The 15,490-nt window shown below is 39.6% G+C and overlaps 1 protein-coding gene across 1 annotated transcript in view; it reads right to left on the reverse strand.

Annotated features, from left to right (window-relative positions):
• The window catches only part of LOC138752021 (zinc finger protein 271-like), a 100,691-nt gene that overhangs the window by 79,990 nt on the left and 5,211 nt on the right, over positions 1–15,490 (reverse strand). Inside the window, exon 2 of the mRNA XM_069915183.1 lies at positions 13,461–13,666. The gene's annotated coding sequence lies outside the window, so the exon portion shown is untranslated. The remainder of the gene's footprint in view (positions 1–13,460; positions 13,667–15,490) is intronic.

Genomic DNA, 15,490 nt, shown 5'->3' on the forward strand with positions numbered 1-15,490 from the left:
GTCGCCGAGAATGTTCTCCCAGAATCACAGTGCAGCTTTCGCGCAAACAGAGGAACTACTGACATGGTCTTTGCCCTCAGACAGCTCCAAAAAAGTGCAGAGAACAAAACTAAGGACTCTACGTCACCTTTGTTGACCTCACCAAAGCCTTCGACACCGTGAGCAGGAAAGGGCTTTGGCAAATACTAGAGCGCCTCGGATGCCCCCCAAAGTTCCTCAACATGGTTATCCAACTGCACGAAAACCAACAAGGTTGAGTCAGATACAGCAATGAGCTCTCTGAACCCTTCTCCATTAACAATGGCGTGAAGCAAGGCTGTGTTCTCGCACCAACCCTCTTTTCAATCTTCTTCAGCATGATGCTGAACCAAACCATGAAAGACCTCAACAATGAAGTCGCTGTTTACATCCGGTACCGCACGGATGACAGTCTCTTCAATCTGAGGCGCCTGCAAGCTCACACCAAGACACAAGAGAAACTTGTCCGTGAACTACTCTTTGCAGACGATGCCGCTTTAGTTGCCCATTCAGAGCCAGCTCTTCAGCGCTTGACGTCCTGTTTTGCGGAAACTGCCAAAATGTTTGGCCTGGAAGTCAGCCTGAAGAAAACTGAGGTCCTCCATCAGCCAGCTCCCCACCATGACTACCAGCCCCCCCCACATCTCCATCGGGCACACAAAACTCAAAACGGTCAACCAGTTTACCTATCTCGGCTGCACCATTTCATCAGATGCAAAGATCGACAACGAGATAGACAACAGACTCGCCAAGGCAAATAGCGCCTTTGGAAGACTACACAAAAGAGTCTGGAAAAACAACCAACTGAAAAACCTCACAAAGATAAGCGTATACAGAGCCGTTGTCATACCCACACTCCTGTTCGGCTCCGAATCATGGGTCCTCTACCGGCATCACCTATGGCTCCTAGAACGCTTCCACCAGCGTTGTCTCCGCTCCATCCTCAACATTCATTGGAGCGAGTTCATCCCTAACGTCGAAGTACTCGAGATGGCAGAGGCCGACAGCATCGAATCCACGCTGCTGAAGATCCAACTGCGCTGGGTAGGTCACGTCTCCAGAATGGAGGACCATCGCCTTCACAAGATCGTGTTATATGGCGAGCTCTCCACTGGCCACCGTGACAGAGGTGCTCCAAAGAAGAGGTACAAGGACTGCCTAAAGAAATCTCTTGGTGCCTGCCACATTGACCACCGCCAGTGGGCTGATATCACCTCAAACCGTGCATCTTGGCACCTCACAGTTCGGCGGGCAGTAACCTCCTTTGAAGAAGACCGCAGAGCCCACCTCACTGACAAAAGACAAAGGAGGAAAAACCCAACACCCAACCCCAACCAACCAATTTTCCCCTGCAACCGCTGCAACCGTGTCTGCCTGTCCAGCATCGGACTTGTCAGCCACAAACGAGCCTGCAGCTGACGTGGACATTTACCCCCTCCATAAATCTTCGTCCGCGAAGCCAAGCCAAAGAAGAAAGAAAGCCAGTATGAATAGGATAAGGATAGATATTAGAATGTAGGAAGTAGAGTTAGTCTGAATAAGATAAGGGTCTTCTAGCCTTAGACAGAATTAGCAAGTTCCGCATATAAGAAGGTTGTAGCCCTGAGAGTCAAAAAGGTGTGAATTAGAACAAAGGCAGGTTTGTGAATAAGGACAATGGGGATAATGACATGATGGGACACCGACAGGATATCCCCTAGTCCTCCAAGTGCACAGAAACAGCACGTAGGCAGACAGGACTGCCTAATGCCAAACTCATCCAGGAGGCAGAAGAATGTAAGGGGGAGGGGACTTCTATACTGAAATCAACTGTATAAGAGTTGGGTGAGCCCCAGTGCATGTGTGTATTCCCAGGGTAAGGGGAAGCATCCAACTTTGCAATGTTGTATAATAAATGTTCTTTGTTCTCAATTTTTGTCTCGAACAATTTCTGTGAAGGTACTTCTGTTTCTCACAATTGGGGACTCGTCCGGGATCCCACTCCCTCCACTGATAGAGTGCCCGACGACGAGGGTAGGTGCACCCCAGCTGATTCAGCTGGATTCACGGACGGCGGATGACTAGTCAGAGGATGAAATGAGTAATATCCGAGAAGAGGCATTGAGAACAAACGACGGGAGGATGTTAAGGAAGCGCGCTAGGAATAGCTACTGGATCCCGGTAAGAGGAATTTTACTTACCTGTTAGTATGGGAGGTGTGAGTAGCAAGGGAAATAGTCCTAAGGAAGGACGGGACAATCAGATAACTAAGCAAAGTCCGTTACGATTAACGCTATCTGATTGGGGTGCGGGGAAAACCTGTGGGAAAGACAAACAGACCATGGTCAGGTATTGCTGTCTGGAATGGGTTAAAAGCCCGATAAAAGGGAATTCGGTGTATTGGCCAAAGTTCAGATCCGAGGTGGACTGGATGTGTCAGGTTTTGAACATCTGGTTCTATCAAAACCAAAGAGATAATATTGAGAGCAGAGAATATGCAGCCTGTTGGCTCAGTGGATCGGTTGATCAACTGGTTTTGAATGAAAAGGAATGTAAGGACAAGAAGGATGAGGAACCTTTTGTCCCTGAAACACAAGGATGGGATGTGTTACATTCCCTTCCTCCACCTTATGCTCCTCCTATGCTGGCTCCTATCTTTCCCCTCTCTCCTATGCTCTCCCCTTCTGCACCTTCCCCTCCTCCCCCACAGCTAAAGAAAGGAGAAGAAAGTAGGGGTGGTATGATGACCCGTTCACAAAGTACTAGATTACCACCTCAATTGACAAGAGAGGGAGGAGACTTGGACTCAGAACAGTGTGAGACCCTCCGGGAGGGAAGGGCAGAGCCCTTTGATTCATTTCCCAGAGAGCAGGAACCTAGACGTTATAAGCCAGAAATTAACTGGATGAGACCTCTACGGGAAGTTCCCGTGGGAGGGGGTCTCGGTTTCTTAAATGTGCCCCTGACTAGTACGGAGGTGCGTAACTTTAAGAGAGAAATGACCTCCCTGATAGAGGAGTATTGATGTGGATTGAGAACTGGCTGGAAGGTAGAAGACAGAGTTGGGATAAATGGCTCGTTTTCTGAGTGGCAGGCGGTGACCAGTGGGGTGCCACAGGGATCTGTTCTGGGATCCCAGCTGTTCACAATTTACATTAATGATCTGGATGAGGGGATTGGATGTAATATCTCCAAATTTGCAGATGACACTAAGCTAGGAGGGGTTGTGTGCACGGAAGAGGGGGTCAGGAAGCTCCAGTGTGATTTGGACAAATTGAGGGACTGGGCAGATACATGGCAAATGCACTACAATGTGGATCAATGTGAGGTTATCCACTTTGGTAATACAAACCAGAGGGCAGATTACTATTTGAATGGCAATAGATTAAGAGATGGGGAAGTGCAGAGAGACCTAGGGGTACTTGTACATCAGTCTCTGAAGGCGAGCATGCAGGTACAGCAGGCAGTTAAAAAGGCAAATGGTATGTTGGCCTTCATATCAAGAGGGTTTGAGTCTAGGAACAAGGATACCTTACTGCAGCTGTACAGGGCCTTGGTGAGACCCCACCTGGAGTATTGTGTGCAGTTTTGGTCACCTTATCTAAGGAAGGATGTTCTTGCAATGGAGGGAGTGCAGAGGCGATTCACCAGGCTGATACCTGGAATGGCAGGAATGACTTATGAGGAAAGATTGCGCAAATTGGGATTGTACTCGCTGGAGTTTAGAAGATTGAGAGGGAATCTCATAGAGACATATAAAAACATAGAAACATAGAAGATAGGAGCAGGAGTATGTCATTCGACCCTTCGAGCCTGCTCCGCCATTCAACAAGATCATGGCTGATCTTAAAGTTCAGTACCTCGTCCCCGCCTTCTCTCCGTAACCTTTAATACCCTGAAACTGAAGAAATATATCTAATTCCCTCTTAAATATATTTAATGAACCTGCCTCTACTGCCCTCTGTGGCAAAGAATTCCACAGATTCACCACCCTCTGGGTAAAGAAATTCCTCTTCATCTCGGTCCTAAATGGTTTGCCTATTATCCTCAAACCATGGCCCCGGATACTGGATTTTCCCATCCTTGGAAACATCCCATCTGCATCCATTCTGTCCAGTCCTGCCACGATTGATAGGAAGGATATTAACTCAGAAGATGCGGAATCTATATGGGTAGAACTAAGGAATAGCAAGAGGCGGAAAATGTTAGTGGGGGTGGTATATAGGCCTCCAAATAGTAGTGTAGAGGTGAGGGAAGGCATTAAAAGAGAAATTAGAAAAGCGTGCACCCCTATTAGCACCCTCATGTCTCCTTCGCCCTTCAATTCCACCCAAACAGTCTCACTGGACGATCCCTCCAGACCATCTTGCCACCTCACGGCAGTAATGTCCTCCTTAACAAGCAGAGCAACTCCTCCCCCTTTTTTACCCCCTGATCTATCACATCTAAAACAAATGTATCCTGGAACGTTAAGTTGCCAGTCCTGCCCCTCTTGTAGCCAGGTCTCACTAATTGCCACAATATCGTGACCCTAAGTATCTGTCCTTGCTCTAAGCTCATCTACCTTGTTCACTCTGCTTCTTGTATTAAAATTTATGCATTTCAGAGAATGACCCTCACATATATTCTCTTTTCTACCTTCTACCCTAATCTCCATCCTACCTTTGTTATCGTTTTTATTTTGATGTTATTCATTGTTTGGCTGGGGAGGGAGAGATTTTCTCTAAGTTCTTTACTAGTCATCAGCCACTGGTGGGTGACCCACACCTAATTTTTGTTTAGGGATCTTTTGGTAGTTTTTTTTTGGGGGGGGGGATTTTCTTTTTTTTTCTTTATTTTTTTTTATTTTCATTTTAGTTAGCTTTTAATTTGTGATTTTTTTTCTCCTATTGGAGGGCCTATATACGTTGATTTGAGTTTTCATATAAAGATATTATTGGTAGTTAGTAATAATAGTAAATATGTCGAAGTTGAGGTTTGCTACTTTTAATGTTCGAGGTTTAAACAGTTCGATCAAGCGTAAGCGAGTCTTGGCGTATATTAAGAAAATGAAAATTGATGTTGCTTTTTTTACAAGAAACACATTTGAATGTGAAGGAAAGTACGAAATTAAAGGGGGACTGGGTTGGGCATATATATTCTTCTTCATTTAATTCTAGGGCTAAAGGCGTAGCAATTTTGATACAGAAAAAAATATCTTTTGAATTACAATCAATGGAGGAAAAGGCAGGATGTATTCTTAAATTGAATTGTAAGATTTTTAGTGAATTTTGGGCTTTACTTAATATTTATGCTCCAAATACAGATGATGAAATATTTATTTCAGATGAATTTTTATGTTTGGGTCAGGCTAATGATAATATTTTAGTTGGTGGTGATTTTGATTGTGTTTTGGAACCTTTATTAGATAAATCTCCGAAGAAAGTTAAGAAATCTAAGATGGCAGTTCAGGTTCTAGAGTTGATGAAAGATCTTAATTTAGTAGATATTTGGAGACGTCTTAATCCGACAGAGAAAGATTTCTCCTTTTATTCATCTTGTCATGAATCGTTTTCAAGGATTGACTTCTTTTTAGTATCGGAACATTTACAAGGGGAAATACAACAAGTGGAATATAAAAGTAGGGTGTTTTCAGATTATTCTTTGTTATATTTTACATATGCAACTTCTGAGAAAATTCAAGTAGCCTATCGTTGGAGGTTTAATACAAATTTGTTAAAAATACGGAATTTATTGATTTTTTTTGAAAAAACATTAATTTTTTTGAAAGAAAATTATAATTCTGTTCAAAGTAAGTGTGTATTATGGGATGCTATGAAAACTTATTTGAGAGGACAAATAATTAGTTATACTTCTCAAATAAAAAGAATCGATTAAATCAGTCTTGAATTAGAGAAACAGATTGATGAGTTAGAAAAGGAATTCCAGAAAGATGCTACAGAAGATCAGAAAATAGATTATCTAGGTTGAAATTGGAATATAATACTTTATAGGAACATAGGAAGTAGGAACAGGAGTCGGCCAAAAATGGCCCATCGAGCCTGCTCCGCCATTCAATACGATCATGGCTGATCTAATTTATGACCTAACTCCACCTACCTGCCTTCTCCCCATATCCCCTAATTCCTCTATCATGTAAAAATTTATCTAACCGAATTTTAAATATGTTTAATGAAGCAGCCTCAACCACTTCCCAGGTTAGAGAATTCCAAACATTCACTACTCTCTGGGAAAAACTATTTTTCCTCATCTCTGTCCTAAATCTACTCCCCCGAATCTTGAGACTGTGTCCTCTGGTTTTAGTTTCCTGGCCAGCTCAAAAAAACTTCCTACATCTATCCTATCCATACCCTTCATAATCCTATATGTTTCTATAAGATCTCCTCTCATTCTTCTGAACTCGAGCGAATACAATCCTAGACGATTTAATCTTTCATCTTAAGTCAACCCCTTCATCCCAGGGATCAACCTAGTAAACCTCCTCTGGACCGTCTCCAAAGCCAGTATATCCTTCCTCAAATATGGAGACCAGAACTGGACACAGTACTCCAGGTGCGGTCTCACCAGTACCTTGTACAGTTGCAACATGACCTCCCTACTCCTGAATTCAATTCCTCTAGCGATGAAGGACAACATTCCATTTGCCTTCTTAATAACCTGCTACACCTGCAACCTAACTCTTTGCGATTCATGCACAAGCCCTCCCAAGTCCCTCTGCACAACAGCATGCTGTAGTTTTTCACCCTTTAAATAATATTCAGCTCTTTTATTTTTCTTGCCAAAGTGGATAACTTCACACTGACTAACATTGTACTCCATCTGCCAGACCTTTGCCCACTCATCCAGCTTAACTCTATCCCTCTGCAGACTCTCCACATCCTCATTACAATTTGCTCTTCCACTCAATTTGGTGTCATCCGCAAACTTGGCTACACCACATTTTGTCCCCTCCTCCAAATCATCAATGTAAATGATGAACAGTTGTGGGTCTAACACTGACCCCTGCGGCACCCCACTTACCACTCTCTGCCAACCTGAAAAACTCCCATTTATTCCGTCTCTCTGCCTCCTGTCAGACAACCAATTTTCAATCCAGGCCAATAGACTTCCCCGGACTCCACTTTCCTGTAACTTACTGATAAGTCTCTTGTGAGGCACCTTATCAAACGCTTTCTGGAAATCCAAATATACAACATCAACCTGTTCCCCTCTATCCTCAAAGAATCCTAACAAGTTTGTCAAACAAGATCTTCCCTTTCTAAAACCATGCTGCATCTGCCTGATTGAACCCTTACGTTCCAAAAGTTTCACTATTTCATCTTTAATGACGGCTTCAAGCATTTTTCCAACTACAGACGTCAAGCTAATTGGCCGATAATTTCCAGTCTTCTGCCTCCATCCCTTCTTAAAAAGTGGCGTGACATTTGCTGTCTTCCAGTCTGCTGGGACCTGCCCAGAATCCAAGGAATTTTGGTCTATGACCACCAATGCATCAACTCTAACTTCTGCCATTTCCTTCAGAACCCTTGCATGCATATCATCAGGACCAGGTGATTTGTCTGGCTTTAGTCCCATTAGTTTCTCCATCACTACTTCCTTTGTAACAACTATTTTATCAAGGCCCTCCCCAATATTCGCATCCTTAACTCCACACTTGGGCATGCTGGACGTGTCTTCCACCGTGAAGACTGACACAAAATATTTGTTCAATGCCTCGGCCATTTCCTCATTTTTTGCTACCAGTTTTCCTTTCTCATCCTCCAAGGGTCCTATGTTAACTCTGGCCACCCTCTTCCGTTTTATATCTTTATAAAATTTTTTGCTTTCTGTTTTTACATTTTGTGCCAATTTACTTTCAAAATCCTTTTTCCCATTTCTTATTACCCACTTTGTAACCCCTTGTTGTCTCTTAAAGTTATCCCAATCTTCCAGTTTCCCACTGCTCTTTGCAGCTTTGTAAATCTGCGGCTTCAATTTTATACTCTCCTATATTTCCTTTGTTAACCACGGTTGAGTTTTCCTCCCTTGCTGCCCTTTTTCCTGACCGGAATATATTTTTGTTGAGCATCACAAAATATTTCTTTGAAAATCTTCCACTGTTCCTCAACTGTTTCATCAATGAGCCTGTGCTCCCAGTCCACTCTGCCCAATTCCTCCCTCATCCTATGGTAGTCACCCCTGTTTAAGCATAATATATTAGTTTTAGATCGAACTATTTCCACTTCCATCTGAATGAGAAATTCAATCATACTATGATCGCTATTTCCCAAATGCTCTCTGACTATTACATCATTTACTCTACCTATCTCATTGCACAACACGAGATCCAGGAGTGCATTTTCTCTTGTGGGTTCCTTAACATGCTGCTCAAGAAACCTATCACAGATGCATTCTATGAAGTCCTCTTCCAGACTCCCACAACCAACTTGATTTTTCCAATCTATGTGGAAGTTAAAGTCCCCCATGACTACTGCCGTATCATTATTACATGTCTCACTTATCTCTCTATTTATTTCCTGTGCCATTAAACTATTGTTATTTGGTGGGCGATAGATAGCACCCACCAATAATTTTTTCCCTTTGTAATTCTTTATCTCTACCCAAATGGACTCAACATTATGCTCTTTAGATCTTATATCATCCCTCACTACTGCCTGGAGCTCATCTTTAAGTGCAACTCCACCTCCCTTACCATCCTGTCTATCTCTTTGCACCACCTGATACCCTTGAAAGTTTAATTCCCATTTAGGGTCCCCTTGTAGCCATGTTTCCGTGATGGCGACCCAATCATAGGCATGGGTACCGATTTGCGCCTCAAGTTCACTAACCTTATTTCTAATACTGCGGGCATTCAGATAAAGTGCCCTTATGCTCTTTGTCCTTTTAATATCTAGTGACTTCTGTAACCTTTTCTTTTGATTTTTCTGCCCACTATTTTTCTTTGTAATTTTCTTAACACTCTCATTGACCCGAAAACTCACTGCACCATCTGATTTTTTACATTCTCCTCCCAACATTACTTTTCCTATTTTACTTTTCCTGGCCATTTCTTTATCTTCCCTACCCCTTTTCCCTATCACTCTGGTTCCCATACCCCTGCCAAATTAGTTTAAACCTTGCCCCACTGCTGTACCAAACATACTTGCCAAAATGTTGACACCTTTTGGATTTAGGTGCAACCCGTCCCTCTTGTAAAGATCATGCCTTCCCCAAAAGAGATCCCAATGATCCAAGAAGCCAAATCCTTGCCTTGTACACCAGCCCCTCATTCATTTTCCTTATCCTTACATTCTTTTCATCACTTGCATTTGGAACAGGTAGTAATTCCAAGATCACCACCCTAGCGTTCCTGTCTTTCAGCTTTCGTCCCAGCTCACTGTAATCCCTTTTCATCATCTCCTCCCTTCTCTTGTCAATGTCGTTTGTACCCACATGTACCAAGACATCAGGCTGCTCTCCCTCTTCTCTCAGAATATTTTGGACCCGGGGGCGTGGCAAGATGGCGTAAGGAATAGACGTGCCTTCCAGTCCTCTCCTGACTCTTTGTTATTGTTTTGCCTATAAGTGCCCGTTAAAACTTTCTAAAAAATTTATAAATAGTTAGAGGTGTTGAACTAGCTTCTATTGGTACAATTGTTGAAAAAAAAATAAAAGAAAACGGCAACAAATCGCTAAGAAATTACATTTCCCAAAGTTATCTGAGCCTACCTGTTTACAAGAAGCCAGGACTCAGCGTGGAATGGATCCAAGAGGAGAAGTGCAGGATTCGGCAAAGGAGCTCCGCTCTGTACCGGTAGGGCTCTTTAAAAATGGCGCCCGGCAGCCTTTGGAACAAAGGGCTAGCCAGGCGCGTGTATTTCAATCAACGCCCGCTATGAGCGCTGTCACTGAACTTTTGACACTTGAAACAGCTGGGACGCCGCCAGCTGAAGACCCGACTTTAAAGAGACGGCCGCCGATTGATGTAGCGGTGGCGCTGCGAAATGCACCACCAGTTATGAAGACTTCAACAGGTCTTGATGTAATGAAGGCTTTTGATGTAATATGGGTTAAGGATAACCCTGACTATCAGTCTTCTGATACTGCTGAGGAGGTTGTGGCAGGGGTTTCTACACGTAGTCATACTGCAAGAAAAGCAGTTAAACTAAGGGAAGGAAAAGAAGATCCTTTGGTTATACAGAAACAGCAGGATCCTATTTTGTCTGAATCTATTCCAGTTGATATGCTTATCAAGAATCTTGAATTTAAGTTATCTTCTTCAATCAAAGAGATAGGTAAATTTTTGGTTCAAGTTAATACTAAGTTAATACCTTGGTGGATATTAATACTCAACAGATGGTTGATTATGGAGCTTTTAAGCGTGAAATGAATGAAAGACTTGATGTTTGTGACCAAGGTATAGTTGAGGTACAAGATCAAATACAAGACGTAAATAAAACAATTGAAACTTTACAAAGTCAGAATAAAAATTAAGCGAAAAAGGTCGACTATTTGGAGAATCAGTCTAGACGGAACAACGTAAAAATTGTTGGTTTGCCAGAAGACATAGAAGGACCAGATCCAATAAAAATTTTTACCGAATGGATTCCACAAGTGTTAAGACAAGATAAGTTCCCGGAGGGCTTAATATTGGAACGTGCTCATAGAGCTTTGAGAAGAAAGCCTTTTTCAAGACAGAATCCAAGACCTGTTCTGGTTCGTTGTTTAAACTATTATGATAGAGAGACAATTTTACGTGTGGCTATAGAAATGCGCAACAAAGTAGATCTCCTTTGATGGTCAAGAACAATCGTGTTTTTTTTAAATCCGGATTTGAGTCAAGAAGTTATTTCTCAACGACGTGAATTTAATCTTGTGAAAGAAGTGTTATGGAAAAAAGGATATAAAGCAACATTTAGATACCCTGCAGTATTGAAGATTTTCCAGGATGGATGTCAGCCAAAATTTTTTGATAACCCTAAAGAAGCTATGGACTTTGCTCAATTGTTACCAATCACGCAATTCCAGGAATGATGTAGTCCTCCACGGTCTCCAAAGAGAGTAGAGACACAAGATTGGAATCGAATTTCAAGAAGAAATGGAAGCAATGGTGGTTGGAGTGACAAAGCTGATTAACAAAAAAAGAATTTTTTTTTCTCTCGAGAAGATTTAAATAATGATGATAGTTTAATGTGAAATGGGAGTTAGGAGAGGGAACTGATTGGGCATTATTTTCCAGAAGTCGTCAGCTACGTGTGAGTTATCTCACAATATTTTGTGGGAGTTACCGCATTGTGTGGTTTAGACAGGAGGAGGTAGCTGTAACCTCTTACCTGTTTTTTTTAAATTAATTTTTGGATTAAGGAGTGAAGTTTCTTTTTATTATTTTTTAAAAAATAATTTCCTTTTTTTGTTGTAGTTTTAAGAGGGGATAAGGGGAGGGGTCTTTTTTTTCTTTTCTTGGTGTTTTTTTTTCTCTTTTTTTTTCTTTTTTTTTCTTGTGTTGTTGTAAGAAAGGTCTAAACTAAAGTTTGCTTTTTTTTTAATGTCCAGGGTTTAAATAATCTTATTAAGTGTAAGAAAATACTTGTTTACTTAAAAAAAATTAAAAGTTGATGTGGCTTTTTTTTTCCAGGAAACTTAATTAACAGATAAGGAACATGTGAAGCTTAAACGTGAATGGATCGGATAAGTTTTTTAAAATTATTCTTCATTTAATTCAAAGGCAAAAGGAAGGCAAAAGGAGTGGCAATTTTGACGTACAAGAATCTACTATTTCAGTTACAGAATGAAGAGAAAGATGGTGGAAGATTATTAAAACTGAATTGTACAATCTTTAACGAGGCTTGGACTTTGCTTGATGTTTATGCTCCAAATGTTGAGGATACAGCTTTTGTTGTGGATATGTCTTTATTATTTGGATAAGTAAATTCTACTGTGATGATTGGGGGAGATTTAAATGTGGTGTTGGAGCCTCTATTGGACAAGTATTCAAGAGTAATTAAGCCATTATATAATAATCAACTTGTTTTTTTTTACACATACTGTTTGGATTTGTGATTGATTGCAACAGTTTTGGAAAGGTATTCAATCTATTTTTAATAGTTTATATATCTATGTTGTATTAGATCCTGATATATTTTTATTAGGGAATATGCAATCATTAATTGATTTAGGCTTAATTGACTATTAGATTTCTTGTATTTATTTAGCCTTAGTGGTGGCCAAGAAATGTATAGTACTTATTTGGAAAGATAGAAATATATTAATCTTAGATAGGTGGTATTTAGAGATGAAGTCTTGTTTAATTATGGAAAAGATATTCTTTTCAATTCAAGATAGGATGTCTTTTAGCTGAAGTGGACTCCATTTGTTAAGTACATGTAATTAAGTTTGACTTAAATATGTCTTATGTGTGATATTTTAGATTTGATAACTTTTTTTATTAGTATTTTTACTTGTTATTTTTCTTTTTGTTTGTCTGTGAGCTTTTTTTATATATATTATTAACTTTATTAATTCTTCACTCTTTATTTTGGGGGGAGGGGTGGTTATTTTTCTATATAATTTTTTTTTAAGTGGCCGTATATATGGGGGGTGGGGTTAATACTAATCTAAGTTAGGTCATTAATGTTGTTTTGTAATAATTACTTTATTTTTCATTTTTCTTTAAATGTAATTTTTTCTGTTTTATTCATGTGATAAAATCTTTAAATAAAGTTTAAAAGAAAAGAATATTTTGGACCCGATTTGTGATATCTGGTACCCTTGCACCAGGGAGGCAGCACACCATGCGGGTATACTTATCTGGGTCACAGAACCTCCTGTCTGTATCCCTGACAATGGAGTCCCTAATAACTACTGCATTTCTCCTTTTCCTTGTCTTTTGCACCACTCTGCCAGGCTCATTGACATTGACCTGGTGCCCGTGGCCATCTTCTGTCTGGTCATCTCCCTCAACAGAATCCAACACAACATAACTGATGCTGAGTGGGATAATCACTGGTGTGCTCTCCGTTTTTCTTGCTTTTTTCTTTCCTCCCCTGACGGTTTCCCACTGACCTGACACGGGTTCTGGAGTATTTATCGCCCTGAAAGTTGAGTCGATTAACTCCTCACTCTCCCTTACAAGCCGCAGGTCATCAATTTGCAACTCCACATCCTTAATTCGCTCCCTTAGTAACTGCATCTCGGTACACCTGGTGCAGATGTGGCCATTTGGGAGGGTGGAGGTCACCCATTGTTCCCACATCTGACACCCAGTACAGAGCACAAACCCTATTGGCATGACTCTGAATACAAAGTAAAATCACTCAGCTTACCTTTTCTCCTTGCCTGCTTTTGCCGAAGCCTGATAAGCCAAAGCCAGGAAGTCTCACTCCTTCACTGCTCCACTCACTCACTAAATGTTAAATGAAACCACTTGAATCTTAAAAGTTGAAACAATTTTTGTTAAAAATAGTATTTTAAGTTAACAGTAGTACCTTTTCTAAAGACTATGCTGAGACTTTTAATTTTGTTGTCTTTGCTTCCCTTATCGCCTTCCATATAAGGAAATACACGTGCCTGGTGGGTCCAAAAGTAGTCATTTGATCCAAAGAAATGAACTGGAAATTCACCATTCTCATGATTCATGTTTTGAATATTTGTAGGAACGTTCCTTGGATGACATATCTCTGCGGGCCACCACCTGCATCAACAGAAAAGTAATATTTTGGCTATTGTAACAATTTTTTTTGTTTAATGAGAGGCTAGTTAAATATTTCAATGACAGTAAAATATAATTGCCAATGCCAAATATTATGAATACTTGAAATCTGAAATAAAAGTGGAAAATAGTTGAATTGCTCTTTAGGTTGGGTATCACTTTAATAGGACTAAACAACAGTATTACGAATGGGGAGAGAAAGCACATAAGGTATTGGCGTGGTAATTAAAGAAAACAGATTTCTGTTAGACGGAATTCTCTTATTATTTATATACCTCGTGAGATTAATGATGAATTTTGTTCATTTTATAAAAAGTTATATACATCTGAAGGAAAACAAGAAACTGGATCGATTGATTTTTTTTTAATCACAGTTGAATTTACCGATATTAGAGGATGCAGATATATAGGAGTTAGAAGAACCATTTACTGATTTGGAAATTAAAATGGCTATGATGGAAATGCCGAATGGTAAATCGCCTGGTGATGATGGATTTTCGGTTGAATTTTATAAAATTTTTAATGATGATTTATCTACAGTGTTTGGGGATGTATTACGTCAAGTTGGAGAACATTATGAATTACCTGAGTCTTGTTCTAGTGCTTTAATTACAGTAATCCCAAAAAAAGATAGAGATCCTTTGAAAGCATCTTCATATAGACCAATTTCGTTGTTAAATGTAGATGATAAAATAATAGCTAAAATATTAGCAAATAGATTGGCTAAATTTTTACCTAAGTTGATTCATATGGATCAAACAGGTTTTATAAAGAATAGATATGCTTCAGATAATATTCTGCACGTGATTAGTTTGATTAATAGATTTTGACAATCTTCAGATCACCCGATGGTGATATCTTTAGATGCAGAAAAAGCATTTGATAGAGTTGAATGGATTTTTTTGTTTAAAGTTTTGGAGAAATTTAAGTTTGGTCCTTTCTTTATTGGTTGGATTAAGGCTCTATATAGTAAACCGGTAGCTAGAGTATTGACGAATGGTTTGATTTTGAAACCTTTTAAATTGACTCAATCAACTCATCAAGGTTGTTCTTTATCATCAGCTTTGTTTGCGTTAGTGATTGAACCTTTAGCACAGCTGATAAGAAAAAATACACAGATACAAGATTTGAAAGTTTTAGACGAGGAGTATAAAATTAATTTATTTGCTGATGATGTATTGGTGTATTTAACAAACCCAGCTCAGACATTTTTGCACTTGAAGGAGTGTTTAATACAATATGGATGTCTTTCTGGATATAAAGTTAATTGGGAAAAAACTGAAATATTACCGGTAAGTGAAGGAAATTATTCAGTTTATAAGAATATTATTAATTTGAAATAGACTGATCGAATTAAATATTTGGGTATAATTTTGAATGTTAATTATCAATCTTTATATAAATTATGTTCCGTTAATAAAAAAAAATTAAAACTGATTTGATTAAGTGGAAAGATTTACCTATTAATTTATTGGGTAGGATAAATACAATTAAGATTAATATTTTTCTGCATTTGCAATATTTGTTTCAATCTATTCCGTATTTACTTGATATTTTTTTTCAAGATTTGAATAAAATGGTTAGGGAGTTTTTATGGAGAGGTAAATTTTCGAGAGTAGCTTTGAATAAATTAACTTGGCAATATGAGTTAGGGGGATTACGTTTACCATATTTTCAAAATTATTATGAAGCAGCCCAACTTAAATTTATTAGTTCATTGATGGATTTGGTACGGCCTCCGAGTTGGGCCAAAATTGAGATGGCAAATATTTCTGAATTTGAAATACATCAATTTTTGTTTAGATG

The sequence above is a fragment of the Narcine bancroftii genome, chromosome 1, assembly GCF_036971445.1.
Source record: "Narcine bancroftii isolate sNarBan1 chromosome 1, sNarBan1.hap1, whole genome shotgun sequence".
Classification (NCBI taxonomy): Eukaryota; Metazoa; Chordata; class Chondrichthyes; order Torpediniformes; family Narcinidae; genus Narcine; species Narcine bancroftii.